This window comes from Rissa tridactyla, chromosome 9 (genome assembly GCF_028500815.1).
Source record: "Rissa tridactyla isolate bRisTri1 chromosome 9, bRisTri1.patW.cur.20221130, whole genome shotgun sequence".
Taxonomy (NCBI): domain Eukaryota; kingdom Metazoa; phylum Chordata; class Aves; order Charadriiformes; family Laridae; genus Rissa; species Rissa tridactyla.
The window spans coordinates 21,411,997-21,421,065 of NC_071474.1; positions in this window are offsets into that span (position 1 = coordinate 21,411,997).

Sequence of the window (9,069 nt, forward strand, 5' to 3'; positions counted from 1 at the left end):
AGAAAAGCAGAGAAAATGAGCACCATTAAACTACCCCTTTCCTCCTTTTCAAACTGTTCCTTTAATATCAGGTATTTATCTGTAATTTAAGCCCGTGATTAGTTTTATCAAAAAGATAGCTCTAAAGCAGAGATCTTAAAAATGATTAGGTGTGTGTTTGAAAGACAAGAACAGCTCCGCTTGCACTGCAGGATAAAGATGTATCTGTTTGCTGCCTCGAGCAGCAATCCATCTGTGAGGGCCTTGTGCCAGAAGGAACCTCCTGGTTCTATGCTGATCCCAAACCACCCCCAGCTTTCAGGGCACTTCTCATCCACCTTTGAAGGTGCCAGAGCCAGACCTCTTGTCACTGGGCAAGATCATTTATCTGAGGTGATTTTGTGTCTCTTCTCATCACACTTCTGCTTTTGGAAAATACTCTCAACTTCAGTGCTGTTACTGGGATCCTGACAACCCAGCCTTACTGGTAGCTCAGGGTGCGTGGGTCTGGAGACACCTGGGACGTGGAGAGGTTTGGCAGTTGTGCTTCAAGAGCATCCCATCGGAGATGCTTTCTATGGAGGGGGCTGGAGAGCCTGCTGTCTCTTACTCATCTACTCCTGCCTCTTTCTGCACGGTGGCAGCCCTCCGCCAGGCTGCAGCGATGCCCGGGGAGTCTTCTGCTCTCTGGGTCTTGGTACAGAACAAAGGAGGTTTGGCCCAGGGCAAACAGCCTGGCCCTGCCTCTGTTTTCAGAGGTGAGTAAGATGGCACACGTAGAGGTTTTATCCCTAAAATGGCTCTGCCACGAAGGACTTATGTGCTGTGAGCGGACATTGTGAGTGTGAAACCATGCTCTCTGGTTACACGAAGAAAGAGACGCATGGCAATTTAAAAAGCTTTGGGTCTCTTCTCCCATAGTTTCTGGAGTGGGTCGCAATGGGCAGGTGAGCTGCCTCGCCAGTCTGTCTGGGAAGGGTTGTTAGATGAAGGCATTCGAACCCTTCACTCTTGCTTTTTGTCCTGAATTCTCACCTGTTTGAGTTGTCACCACTTGCAAGCCCTGGAAAAAAGAAAAGAGAAAGAAAAGGCAGGTCTGGGGTTGGGTCTAATCGACCTCGGCATCATCCCTTTAAGCAGCCACCCAGGAGAAGGGAGCAGCTGTTGCTGCAGACACAGGGATAGCAGGCAGCCCTGCCCATTCTGCCTACCTGCTCCGGCAAAGCCCTAACCCTTCAGAGCTGGGGAAAAAGGGTCAGGACTGCATTTGCAGGGCAGGTTTTCTATGCAGAGTGCAGGCTGTGCTGAGCAAATGCACCTCGCTGGCGGCTGGCACAAACCAAGCACCCAGCAGGATCTACCTGGGGATGGCACACAACAATTGCTGGTGGCCAGGGCCATCGGCAGGTTAAAAAATGCAATCAGCCGACTTCAGGTTTGTTAAGGACTAATAAAATGGTGCAGAGATGCTGTGTGGCTCAGAAGCTCTTTAACTTCAGGTTGCCTGTGGCTGGCAGGGATTGTACAGAAGGAGCGTAATTAGGGTTATTCTGTACTCGCATGGGCTCCCTCTGCTATAGCCACCTGCTTGGAGCCATTCCTGGGGACACGCTCCTGAAGGACACAGCCCTGGAGCATGACCCTTCTCAGGGTGCAGGACTTCCCTAGTCCCCAAACTCTCATACAAGGGAAAGCCAAGGTTTTTCATCTTCCCCAAGCCTGTGTCCTTGTGTATGGGAAGGGAACCTCCCATGTGTGATGGACACCTGATTCCTCACCTCTCTGGATGACTGAGGAGGAGCTGTGGCTAGATGAGGTTTAGGTTTCCTTTCCCCAGCACAGCTGGGCTGGGGTGCAGCCTCCAGCATGGGTGCAGGTACATACACCCTGCAGTCTGCGTCAGGAATCTGATGCTGAAATGGTGCCCTCAGGTTTGACGTAGGCTGCTGGTTTAGGACCCCCTTCCCACCACTCTTTCCCTGCCCCGTCTGTGGCTGTGGATTTGAAGCACTAGAAGAACAAAACAAACCCATTGGGGCCATAAAGCCTCTGATGGCAGGGGTTGTGGCTTCGTGAAAAGTGACGTAGTCTCCATGAGGTCCTTCACTGCTCGGTGCCTAAGATGAGAACTTGTCCTTTCCCGATGTGGCCACCAGTTCTCCTCACCATGGGCGAGGGCATGAGGGATGGGCTGAGAACAGGAGGGGGGATGCTCAGCCTGGGCTGAGCAGGCTCAGAAGGAGCAGGAGCTGGTGGGGGACTCTTCTGAAGGGCTTAAAGCAGTGTTCTCCCACACCGCCACCCCATGCCCTTTCCCACCTTCCCCAGGAGGCAGCAAGCATCGTTCCTCCCCAAACAGCTGGGGACGTTAGTCAGGCTTCCAGCGTGGCTGCCTCAGGTCTCTGAGTGAGACGCAAGGCTGAGTGTCAGGTTGTTATTAAATATCATTAGTAAGTGACAAAACTGTGTGGAACACTTCAGGCACAGACAATGGCTGGAGGTGGGATCGTTTGCAGCACAGGGGAGACGAGTGAGTGGTGAAGGTCAGAGTCACCTCATTCTGCGGCTGCCTCCAACTCCGTCTCCTGCTCATCACCTCGAGGAGGCAGGAGGGGTGGGTGTTTCCTCGGGGGGAGACATGGGTTTGCAGGGAGCCCCTTGGGCATGACTTCAACATGCCCAAGTGTGGGGTCCCCAGGATGGTCTGTGTGTGAGGAAGGATTGCCTGTGTAGTCCCCAGATCCTCCTCCTCTTGTATCACCCTCTTCTTTAAGGGCTCCAGTATGGGGCAGGGCAGACTCCTGCCCATTACAGTGGGGCTGCCCAGGGAAAAAGCTGTTTTAGCGTCTCTTCTACCCAGCGGAGGCAACTGGAAAAGAAATTTTGCAAATGTTTTCCTTGCTAACTATTTTCCATGCTTGGTTTTAGCTTTCCTCCAGGGACAGCTGGGTGGACCACTGAGAAGGCAGGGCCCAAACCAGCAGCCCCAGCATCTCTGGGAAAGCTGCCTGCTTGCTTCCGTGCCTGGCTAGCTGTGGAGCTCCAGGGAGGAGCTAGCTCTAGTGGCAGGGACACAAGCCAAAAAGCCGGGAAGCGCCTGTCTGAGGGGCAAGATGGAGGCAGAGGCATCTCTGGTGAACATGCCTGGAGGGGGAGCCAAGGGACGGCGAGTCATGTAATCATTTGCTTGAAGCAACCGCAGGCCATCAGCAGAGCGGAGAGACACCTCCTCGTGTTTATTTAAGGCGAGATGCCCTAGTTTCGTGCTTTCAGTGGAGTCCCTAATTATTCCTCAATCTTTGTAGCGAGCTAATTAGTTTCACAGCACTCAAGGCTGGGGAACACTGATAGGCTTGGGAAGCACGAGCTGGCGGGACGAGGAGGAGAGAGCTGGTGGGAGATGGCTGACTGGCAGACGGGAACGGCTGGGAGCAGGGCAGGGTTTGGAGAGCTGATGGATGATGGTCTGGGAAGGATGATGGAGGAGGAAAGAGCCATAATCTCATGTCAGGCAAGGTGCTGCAGTGTAGCGATACGGGGAACGGCGATGAAGCGGCAGGCGGTAATTGAGGGGGATGGCGAGGTGGGGCGGGAGCGAGAGGGAGGCGCCCATGGGAGAGCAGACGCAGAGCCCAGCCCAGGGCTCAGGGGTGGGATCCTGCGCAGGGGGCTGCACAGCCGCACGCAGGACTGTCCTTTTACGTGGTCGCTTCCTCGGGCAGCTGCCTGTCCCAGAGCGATGCTGACTCTTGGGCTTGCAGGTCTGGCAGTGTTTCCTGACTGTCCAATCTCTTTTCTAGCTTAGTGGTGACACCGAGGAGCTCTGCTGGGAGAGGCCGATCTGGTCCCCACCACATGGAGCGGCTGGTCCCCAAGCTGGATGATCACCTTCCACCCGATCAGAACCGGTTCTTTTGGAGAAAGTCACCACAGATAAGGTAACCCAAACTGATAACCAGGTCCGTGATGCTCACACGTGCGCAGTCTGCTCCGGCTGGTCTGTCCATGCGGATGTCTCACTGCTCTGACACAGGGGTGTGCTCCAGAGCCCACGCTCCCCATGTCTGCACCACGAGCACGAGGAGCGCAAAGGTCTCATTCCTGCTCTCGCTGTCGTTGTGAAGTTCCCATTGGCCACCGAGTGCAGTGTGTGACAACTCTGAAGTGCCCAGGTGGCCGTAGATTTATTAGGGTATTATCCTACTAGTGCTGCAAATGGTGTCATCTGTCTTCTAAACTTTGCACTTTATTTCAGGGAGAGAATTTAGTATATTCAGGCAATATGCTGTAGTTTTAGCATATGATAAAGCCCTGCTGGGAAGTGTAGTTTTATTGATTTTGTTATTAAAGTGACACTGGAATAAATTTGCTCATTTGAATGAAAAGTCTTATTATCTGGATCGTAACGGGCACATGATGAAATCTCTGGAGAGGCTGGAGCTACCCGCTGCCTGGTGACGAGTGGCTGGGATGGAGCAGCTGATGGGGACCCATGACTGCCACCCTGCTCACCCCAGGCTGGGTGAGCAGCCAGAGACCCCTGAGACCCCCAGCACTCAGTTTCCACTGGGAAACTCCGCTTGGAAACCTCGGGATGGGAACAAAATGCAGTGGTGGGGGCACTGTACTTTGGTCGAGGTTCGTATTGTTTCCCTGATCCTTTGCTCAGGTGAGGATATTGTTTTAAAGGGAATTGAGGAAAAATCTCATTCACAGGGCAATATTTCTTTAGTACCACCAGTAATGGGGGTGGATTGGGAAATGAACCGTTCCCCATTACACCGGGACCTAACTGCACAGCCCATGCTTTCCAGTTAAAATTTGATTGCCTTGAATCCTGCGGATTATGGAAAATAAGAAAAAGGCCTAGTAAAATTTATGGGTTTTAATCATAAACCGATAGAATCACAGTAAATCTATCATAAGCATGCAGATACAGACCCAGAAAAAGGAGAGGAAAGCAATAGGCCCACTTTTCCTGGAGGAGCTGCGTGGACCCACGGCGGGGCCAGGGAGGTGGGGAGCAGAGCTGTCCCCCAGCCACCTCCTGTGGGAGGTTGAGCCCCTGCACCGCAAAGCCTTCCTCCTCTGCCGCGTCCTGCAAAAAACTGGTGGCAGGGATGACTCTGCAGAGCCCGTGCCCTGTCTCATGGCAAACGGTCTGGAGAGCATGTGGAGAGTGAGGAAAGGGGGAGGTGGGAAAAAGGGGACAAGGCAGAAGAGTAGGGGAAGAGAGGGAAGGAAAGGGAGAAAGGAGAAATGCAGGCGGAGCTGGAAGGTCTTTCCCTCCGTGCCACTGTGTTGCTCGCCACGGAGGAAGCAGGATGAGACCCTGCCAGGGGAGAAGGGAGGTGTAGATGTGGGGGAGAAATGCATGTGCAGGGAGGGGATCGCAGCAAGCACAGATGTGGAGGGGAGAGAAGAGCACTTGACAGAGAGAAATGGCAGGAGAGCGAGAGAGAAGCACAGAAGGCAGAAAGTATTTTAAAAAATAATAAAAAAAAAAGGAGCGAGTGAGCGATAAGGAAGAAAAAAGGGAGAGAGTAAAAAATTGACTCTGAAACAGAGATAAGAGAGGGAGGGCAGTTAGTGAGAGAAGGAGTAAAATTAAGCACGATAAGGCCTGATAGAAATGGGGGAAGGCAGCAGCCCGGGGCAGTGCAGCCAAGGGCTGCGGGCAGAGAGCGGGGGCGCTGCCGGGTGCAGGGAGGTGAAGGGCCCCCTCTCCTCCGGTCACCCTCACCCCCTTGCAGGCAAAGGTGTCTGTGTCAAACCTGGCATTTTGCGCTGTACATGTGTCTGACGGTCCAGGGAGCTGAGCAAGTGCAGGGATTGATGAAGAGGGTGGGGGAGTTGGTGGGTATAAATATCTCTCCCGCAGGGTGCTCGTAACTCTGCTCCTGCCTTGGGGGAAGGGGAGAGCCAGCTGCCTGCCAGACACAGCCCAGGGCGCTGGGGGGAAAAGCAGAGCCTGGTGGGATGGGAAGGGTTGGAAGTGCTGAATAAGCCCTTGTCCTCCTCCCTGCGTCCCAACACACCGTGCCTGTCATGGAGCTCCCCTTGGGGCTCCCATCAGTCCTGCAAGTAGGGAAGGGGCAGAGCATGTTTCACAGGCAGCCTCCCCTCCTTGCCCTAAGCACATCTCCTCCTGTTTGGGTTTTTTTTTTGCTACCTCTTTTAAGCTATTTTATTAAGTGCTTTTTTATTAATACTTATTAAAAAAAACCAAGTGAGAAGTACTGTCTGGCTTTGACACATAGCCCACGGTTACCTGAAGAGCAATGCTGGAACTCGGCCCCTACTCTCTTGCCCCTGATTAAACTGCAAAAGAAACACACTGTAAATTTCAGCAAAGGAGAGAAAAAGAGTTTATTCTTTGGACTTGTTTTTTTTTCTCCCATCTTCACCAGCCATAAAAATCACTGAGCTGAGATGCTGACCACTCTGAGATGCTTTTCTGCTGCTCCGTCCATCTGCTTTAATCACATAGTGACTTGAAAAAAAATATTATCCAGTTCACAAAACATCGAAGATTAAAAAATGAGTGTGGATAATAAACTGTGTGGCAGGCAGCAGAGCATTGGGCAAACTCATTAATGAGGGACTTGGAGCCTCAGCACGGATACGTGGCTTCCCCGCGGGGGGATCTGAGCAGCACTGGGTCACTTTGGGTGGTGGGGCTGGGGGCGTGTGTGCGTCTGGGTGGCACGTCCCAGGCTGGGAGAAATCCTGTATTAGCACAGCCTGAGACTTTACACAGAAAAGAAGTAATTTTCTCTCTTCTTTTCTTTTTTAAAGCTTTTTAACAGTGAAAGACTTGATTCCTCCCTGTGATTGACGAGACACTGTAGTGTGCTGCAAATACCTTGTTGGACTTAGTTATTAGTATATTTATTTTAACCTGTGCGTGTTGAATTAGCTCTTTTAATTACAGCATGAAAAAAGGGTAACTAGAGTCAATTAAGAAGCTCTTTCAGATTGGCAATGTTAATAGCTGCCCAGGAACACGGAGACCCCCCCCTCCACCTGTCTGCCGTCTGTTGAACCACTGATTGAGTTGTTGTCAGTCCTGGCAGCAAGGCTCAAACTGACGTTTCTGCGCTTAACATGCCACTTTACGCAGCTTTGTCGGCTGCGCTCAGCTTGGCACTTTCCTCCAGTGGGCTGAAGCCGAGGATCTCGACGCATCCCTGCCTCTCCCGGGGGAGGTGGAGGCGAGCGCGTCACCCTGCCTTCAGCTTCGGGCCTCTCGGTTTTGTGTGTTGCTTTTTTGTGGTTTCATATTGAGCTCACTGAAAATGTTGGTTAAACACTGGTGGGAGGGGAAGCTCGCAAAGAAGCATTTTGCTTTGGCTCTTCTAAAAAAGCAAAACAAAAGCAAAAAGCTTTTAAAAAAATGTTTTGGTTTCAAAGTTATAAAGGCAAAATGGCTTAGAGATGAGAAACTAACAAATCAAAGCTCCTGAAACCTGCTGTGGAGAAAGGAACACAAAATGTTTTGTTTGAAGAGGAATAGAAAGCTGAAACTCGCAAAAAATCCCCCCTCCCCACGAGCACAGATGTTTCAGGTTGGTTCTTCTAGATTGGCACATTGCTGGAAGAAAAGCAAATCCATTCTTTTCCCTGTCGGTGCTCCAGGTTCCTGTCGCTTATTTTTTATCATCTTGTAGTGACTTTGATCCCTGAAGACTCCTTAAGTGCTTTAACAAATCAAGCATGCAAATCTCGGCTCATCCACCTTGGAGATGCTGCCAAGGCTGGGTGGGCCAGGAAGCTGCTTGCCGGTGCGGTGCCACCAGTCCTGGTGGCAGCCAGGAAGGATGGGAAGCATCCGGTGCTTCAGTAACGCTTATGAAAACCTTTGCTGCCCGTATTACCACTGTTTGCAGGGATGTTTTGTGCTGGGGTCCCCAGGGCATGGTACTGGCCCTGTGTCTCCCATGGAAAGACCCCCATGGGAGGGCTGGCATGGCCTTCGCTCCGCTCTGCACCTTCTGGGTGTTGGGAAGTTGGCACAAACCAGCTGGGGGGTGGCTGAGCTGCTCTGATGATGCTTCTCTTATTTTCAAAGCTTGACCTGTGACTTCCATATCCCTCTCTGACTCTTACTTTCACTCTCTCCCGCTGTGGTTGCCCTCCTGACTTGCTCCTCAATTCGCTTAATTCATTTGCTGTACAACACTTCTGTGCTGATGCTCTCTGTAGCCTGTGCCAGGTCTCGCTGCTGTAGGTAGCTCTGGTCTCAGGGTATGGTGGCACTGTCACACCTCCTGCAAGGGATGCACCACCCTGCCTGGGGGCCAATTTAACCCCTGTATCTCCCCTTTTCCTCCTTGAGACAATAGAAACCTCCCACACCTCTGGATCCCAAGTACCAGAGCTGAGCAAAGGGAGGTCACTGCCCTGTGACCAAACACCATGGTGATGGGCACACTGGAGCTAGCACCAGAGCAGCCAGTGCGCTACACCCCGCACCACCTCCCTGCTGCAGCCCTCTGCCTGGTCTCCTCTGGCTCAGGCTCTGTGTGTGTGTTTATAAATGTATGTAATTTTATTGTTTTTTTCAGACAAGACCCCCTGCAAGCCTGAAAGCTAAATTCCCTTGGCTGTGCCTGAAGGTGCTTGCGAGTCTGACTGCCAGCGGTCAGGTCCGAAAACCATGGTGAGAGTCATTCAGGCAGATGGGGAGCAGCGCTGGAGCTGCTTGGGCCATGGGGTACCAGGGGCTGGGGGCACCCAGTTGGCATTGCTAACGGAATAGCAGCATCCCTGCCTGCAGGGGCAGATGTCCATAGCACAAGAGCCAGCTTGATCCCTATCAGAGAGGAGATGCCACTGTGCTGCTGGCAACGGCAGGCAGAAAATCCTCTCCCCGGGCAAGAGGCAGTGGGATCCCCAGGTACCCTCGGTCCCGCTGCCAGCAGTGCCGGGGCAAAGCCTGGCCCGCAGGCTCTCAGCCTGGGGACCACAGGCACGACGAGCTGCTGCCTGTCCTGCCACGGGGCTTCACGTCCTTCTCCCCACGCAGAGGGCAGGCAAACAGCCCCGCTGCGGAGTCCTGACGCACTTCAGTGCTGCGGCCCGGCTCCC